The sequence below is a fragment of the Coptis chinensis genome, chromosome 7 (assembly GCF_015680905.1).
Source record: "Coptis chinensis isolate HL-2020 chromosome 7, ASM1568090v1, whole genome shotgun sequence".
NCBI lineage: Eukaryota > Viridiplantae > Streptophyta > Magnoliopsida > Ranunculales > Ranunculaceae > Coptis > Coptis chinensis.
Window position 1 is genome coordinate 24,902,418 of NC_141462.1, and position 6,000 is coordinate 24,908,417.

General features: G+C 37.1%; 1 pseudogene; it reads right to left on the minus strand.

The window, feature by feature from the left end:
• Positions 1-862: 862 nt before the first annotated feature.
• On the minus strand, positions 863-1,728 carry LOC147486760 (putative protein phosphatase 2C 33; annotated as a pseudogene).
• Positions 1,729-6,000: the final 4,272 nt, after the last annotated feature.

The window sequence follows — 6,000 nt, forward strand, 5'->3', positions numbered from 1 at the left end:
TTTCACCCACCCAATGTATCTCACCATGCTCATGACATGTCATACTAACATGGGATGCTGGCCATATTGAAGTCTTGAAATTTGCTATTCAGTTTTCATTCGAACCACAAGTGGAACCGACATCACCCCAATTTTATCATTTCCGTATTTCTTATGGACCCCTATATAATGAATGGCTAAATCGTTGGGAACAAACCGGGGAGGAATCACTACCTATCCTCTTGTTAAGTAGTTCAGTGGTAGAGCCTTGACCTTTAATATAGGCAGTGATCCTCCTTCCTATTTAGTTGAGGATCACTACAAATCAAGAAGTTTCTTTCAAAGAAAATATAGGAAGGGACCTAATTGCCTACTTGAGCTGCTAGACTTCCATTGAGAGCCTGGTCGATGAGGAATAAGTCCGAGATTCTAGTTTCTAGACACCTTCTACTACCTTAAGATTGTGTCAACCTAGTAGTGGACCTGTTTCAGCACTCATTGACTCAGTTCCAGTTCTGCTAGGTTAGAATAACCAACCATCTCTACTGCCAGGTACATGGAGTCACTTTCGGACGACTTTCCGGTGTTTCATTGCCTATCGAGAGCACATCTCTAGCGTTCGGACCCTATCATGTGTCCAAATGGGCACCGACCGCAAAATCTTAACCGCACACAAACATAATTTTGCAACTTTTGTATTCAAGTAATTATCCACTCTACAGCATACATAGAGACACATGTAGTTGTGTGTAAACGAATTTTCTTCCAGTGATACCATGTTAGTGCCAGTACATAGATAGATGCGTTCACACATGTCCCTATCTATAGACACCAGTATTTGTGTGTTAACGAAATTTCTTCAAGTAGATACCATGTGTAGTTTTTAGTAAACAGCCTACTGCACAAACAAATAATTTCAAAAAGTTCCAAATATAAATAATGATCCTAAAAAGATCGACCCCTTATAACGAGAGAACGGAGAAAAAAAAAAATTTACCCCATCGGCCCGGACAACAAATTAATCCTTCTCGGTGAGGCGCCGATATGAAATTTCAGGCACAGAGATCAAACCAAAATCCTTGAGGCAAAAAAAATCCAAACGCTCGGCCATCGCTAGACCGGAGAGTCATTGTTTGGTAGCCGGACTTCGAGCAACTTCGCTCATCCCGAAGGGCTTAAAACCGCCCCTACATCTCCCCGATCCTCTCGCTTCGCTATAAAATAGAATAACAATAGTTAGAGCACATTCAATACAAAAATTGCCTCAAGAGAAGGAGAAAGCTGGAGACAAACCGGGGAGATTTGGTTTAAGATCGACAAATCAACCGAATCGCAATAAGAGAGCCATCTTGATCTCTAGTTCCCGGTATGGCTCTTGAGTCCCCGATATTTCCAATTACAAGATCTTGACCCTAAATAAAATTAAGGAAGGGGAAAAAAATACAAATAAATTAATGAAATCAACCAAAATCTTTAATGTTACAAAAATTGACCGAGGGAGCCACGAAAGAAAAACAATATATATTACCTGTTTGACCCGGTGTAATCTGCGGTTGTCCCAATGCAGAAGCGGTCGATGTTGCGGTGCATTCTCAGCTCATTATCTATAACTTTAAATGCCTTTAGAAATGACTCTTTCGATTAATGCGAAAGATTTCTGGATCTTCTCCTTTTCTTCGGGGTCCATGCGGGCACCGGATTCCTCATCGGCACATAAAGAGGCGGTTTCTTCGAGTTCATGCTTCCCATCGCACTCATGTTCTCTTTAAACCCACCTTCGCACCTGTATTTATATGCCAATGCTTGCTACTGAGTCAGAGGAAGAGAGTCCCTCACTCTCTTAGCAACCATGTGGCGCGGGGACCATGGCCATCAAAACCCCACGAAGACTATGTCCGTCCTTGATCCAAAGTTACGCATATGCAAAAGAATCGGTTCAGAAAAACTCGGTGCCCTAGATAGAAGGGTGTGTAAGAAAAGGACTCAAAGAGCATAAATGTCAAAGCATCAAGCACCATATGAAGATGAAAAACAGATAACATGTCTTGCCCATTGACCTAAATGCTAATACTACATTTTTGAATGCTTCAAAACCACTCCGAAAGTGAGAATTCAAAAGAGAATTTCAGGCCATTGATTATAAACACAATAAAGCGAGAGGATATAGTGAGACACATAGTGACACTTTGCAAACAAATTGCGAGCTTAAAAATTAATGTACAACTTGTGAAAGTAACCAAATACGATTACATTAAATCACATTCATTCTTCACATTTACCATAGCAACAAAAGTAGGATGGATATAGTTGTCAAGGACAAAAACCACAAAAGAAAAAACGAATACATACCTCAACTTTCTACATCTTGTAAAACCCATCTCCTTCTTTCAAAAGCTGCAAGCCCAATCACGTACCATCTCGGGGACCGTCACTTGATACTTAGTTACATACTTCTCTATGAGTTTCTCCTCATTTAATGTCAACGGCCAAGAAGTGGTGAACCTGCATTAACTCTTCCTATCAAACAGTTGAGTACAGAATTTCCAAAGACATTACACCTAGGAATTATCCTTTTCTCAAGACTAAGAGCAAGTATCACCGGATTTTTCACAATATCCGGCCAGGTTCAAAATTTTGTTTACAAAGGTGAAAAACTTCGACCACTTTTTGCATATTCTCTTTTGAAAGTCACGAAAATACAAGTATATCACGTTCGGGGACACTTTCCTCCATATGGGCTGTGGGTTGGTTTTGAACATCGGCTTCCGCAGTTGGATCGACAAATTGAGCTCATGAAGCGGTTGCTCGTGGAAAGATTGTGAACATGCAAAATGTCATCAATGCTAGGAACAATGAAGGCGAAATGCTCTTCATATGGCGCTTCGGGAATATTCTCTCTAATCTGGTGGAGCTCCTCATGACCGTTCCATCTATTGATCTGAACATCCATGATATTAATGGCCTTACACCACTTGATCTCCTCCGCCACGCCACGATCTGCCTCATCGAAAATTCTGATTAAACAAATCATTTCAGGAGGGAATCTCCAATTGTCAAGAATATATGGCGAGGAGTGCTCTTGTTTCTCATCTTAAAATGCGAGGGGATTGGAAGCAGTCCACGGGACTTCCTTCGGATCCCCGACTTCGAAATTATTCTTGTATTCGGTATCGAGACATCGAAGCATGTGGTGATCAAGGAAGTGCCAGGTTGAGTTCATGCTTTCGGCGACATGAGTCACTCTGACTCCATAAATAGCAAATATGCCTCCTCTAGTAGTAAAATGCCAAGTTCTATGAACAACGCTGCAAGGCGTTTGAAAATTCTTCTTCGATGGCCATGGCAGAAAGAGAAGAAATCTAATAGCATAAAGAAGTTGGGAGATGGAGATTCAGAGGGTTCATATAAGAGATCGAGTGATTTAGACGAAGAAGAACCAACAATTACCAAAGGACATTCAATCTCCTATGCTTCAAAGATGGAAAAGAATCGGTTCTTATTCTTATTCTCTAATTAGACTTTTCCATTTCTGAACCTCTTATTAAATATCTTATTAAATAATGCAATTATTGCTAATTAAATGACATTAATAGTAATGCGTACAAATGAGAATGGCGTGGATTTGGTTTTCTAATATACTCCCACATGAAAAGACTGATTGGCCCTATTTAAAGGTGTTAAGCAATTGTTTTATTTAAAGACAATATCGGTACTGAAAATTTATAAACACATAAAAAGACAAAGTAATCCTCATTAATAAATAGCTAGGCATCTACTTTTATTATTCATCAAGGGTATTATGCGTCAGAAAAAGACCCGGATGAATTTAAGAGGCCACGATCATTATAGATATACTAGTAGTAGAGATATTGAACGGAGATTTTTACAGCCTTGATGAAAGGTTAACTGTTTCATAGAAGCCTGGGAATTTTCTAGCTTAATAAGAAGTTGTTGCTACCCATTTCCTTTCGTACGCATGCACTGGATACATTTTATCTGACACAGTAGTGACTGCAAACATTAATTGTAGTTACTTCATTATTGTTTATTTGATGTTTAATTAGCTTGAAGTATTTCTATGGTTGATGCATAAGATTGTGCTTTTCAACACTTTCCACAACTCTGTCTCTCGGCTTTATGATTAGCTTTATATATTTTCAGTCGTCTTAGTCGTCTCTCTACTATCGAAGTTACCCAAAAGGTTCAATCAAAATTTTCACAGTCCTAGAAATGCAAGAACTTAGTTACCCAAGAGGATCAATCTATTGATGAATTTTTTTTTTTATTTGTTCCTTTCTCCCCTTATGAGGTTCTTGAGAAATTCCGTTATCTGTTTAGTAAAACATTAACCACATTCCATTCTGTTTTCATGCTACAATTTTCATGTTGTGTTCAAGCGGTGGAAATGGTAGTAGGACATAATTTGGTGGAACCAAGTGTTTTTCTAAATAACTTTTAATAGGAGTGTTGATTTCAGTGTGCATGAATGCATACTATGTATTTGGTTTCAGTCATCCCAGTTTATTGCATGCTCTTGTAGTAAGCTATTCTTCTAGAGTATTTTTCATTACCCCAAGTTCCTTGCATAATTTAATATTTTATGTCCATATAAAGTGGTCTAAAAAAATGGAGATACTCATCTCAAGGAAGTATTCTTGCATTGTATTTGTCAAGTATTTTCTGAAGCTTTGAAATCTTGCGTACTTACTAAACAAATGAAATTTACCAGATGAGTAGAATTGTCGTTTAGATACAATATTAACCCCTTTGTCATTAAATTGTTTTTTACGTTTGCTTATTACGTGAGGTGTACTGTAAATTCTGAAACAATATTAAAATTGTTTATTATATGTAAGCATAAGTAAAGTGTAAATTTTGGCTATAGATTTTGTCGACAATAATATAGATGCATACAAACCAACTATCAATGGGTTTATTCAGGTAATTATACGTTCTAAATTTAATGTTTGGTACAAATGTTTTTATTTTAAAGTACATTGTTCTTAAACAGGTCATTGGCGCACTTCGTGTTGCTGAGAAAATGTTTTACTTCGAGCAACTTTTCCCTATTCCGAGGTCAGATCCCTTGACCTGCATTTCATTATGCCTTTCTCATTTCATAGAGCTCCTTTCTTCTTCATTCTTCCTTTGTTCTTCACAAAAACCCAAGCCATAAAGCAAAAGCAAATGCAAATATGACATACCCCATGTGCTCCCTACGAAATGAAAGGCGAGTAAAAGAAAATACGTTTTTTTTTTTAATTCTTCTTTAATTTTGATTTTATGTTTAACGGTAACCTATTGGGTATTGAATATATGGTGATTAGGTTTATGAAGAGATTTGGGGAATTCAAAGATTGGTTAATTAGGGGAAGTACATAAAACTGAGTTGGTGAAGCAACCAATGCCATTTGTTACTATTGTTTTTGGAGAACTTTTCGGCTATTGAAGTTTCATTTTGTAGTAATGGAGAAATTTGAGGTTTTAAGATCAATTTATCGCTCTACGTGTATTCGATCATCAACTTGATTTAATGGGACATGCAATTACAACAAATTCGCTTATGTCTCACCATCTACCAATCCCCGTTTTTCTTTGAGTACTTCATCTACACATCTTTTTATGTTTTTTAATTCCTTTCAAATTTTTATCAGTATAAATGGATCCCCTTAAACACTCATGACAACTAAAGATCTTATTTTATTTTGTTCATTGATTTTTTTTAATGGCTTTGAGATTGCAGTTGTGTTTATATCCACGGTGATTTGTTTAATTATTGTCATTTCTTTTAAAGGTATCATGTCTTTGAAGGTGTCCATATCAGGCGAGTAATTCATGCTATTACTGCCTACTATTATGTCTTCTTTCAAGTTCCTTTTCTTTCACTCTTATTCAAAACTTTCGAGGTTAAGAAGTCAGTAGCTCTTTAAGTGCTTGATAAATATATATTTAGAAGTAACTGAGATGCAAACTAAGAAGTTATACTTCTTAACATCAATCCATGTTTCAAAACAACATTGG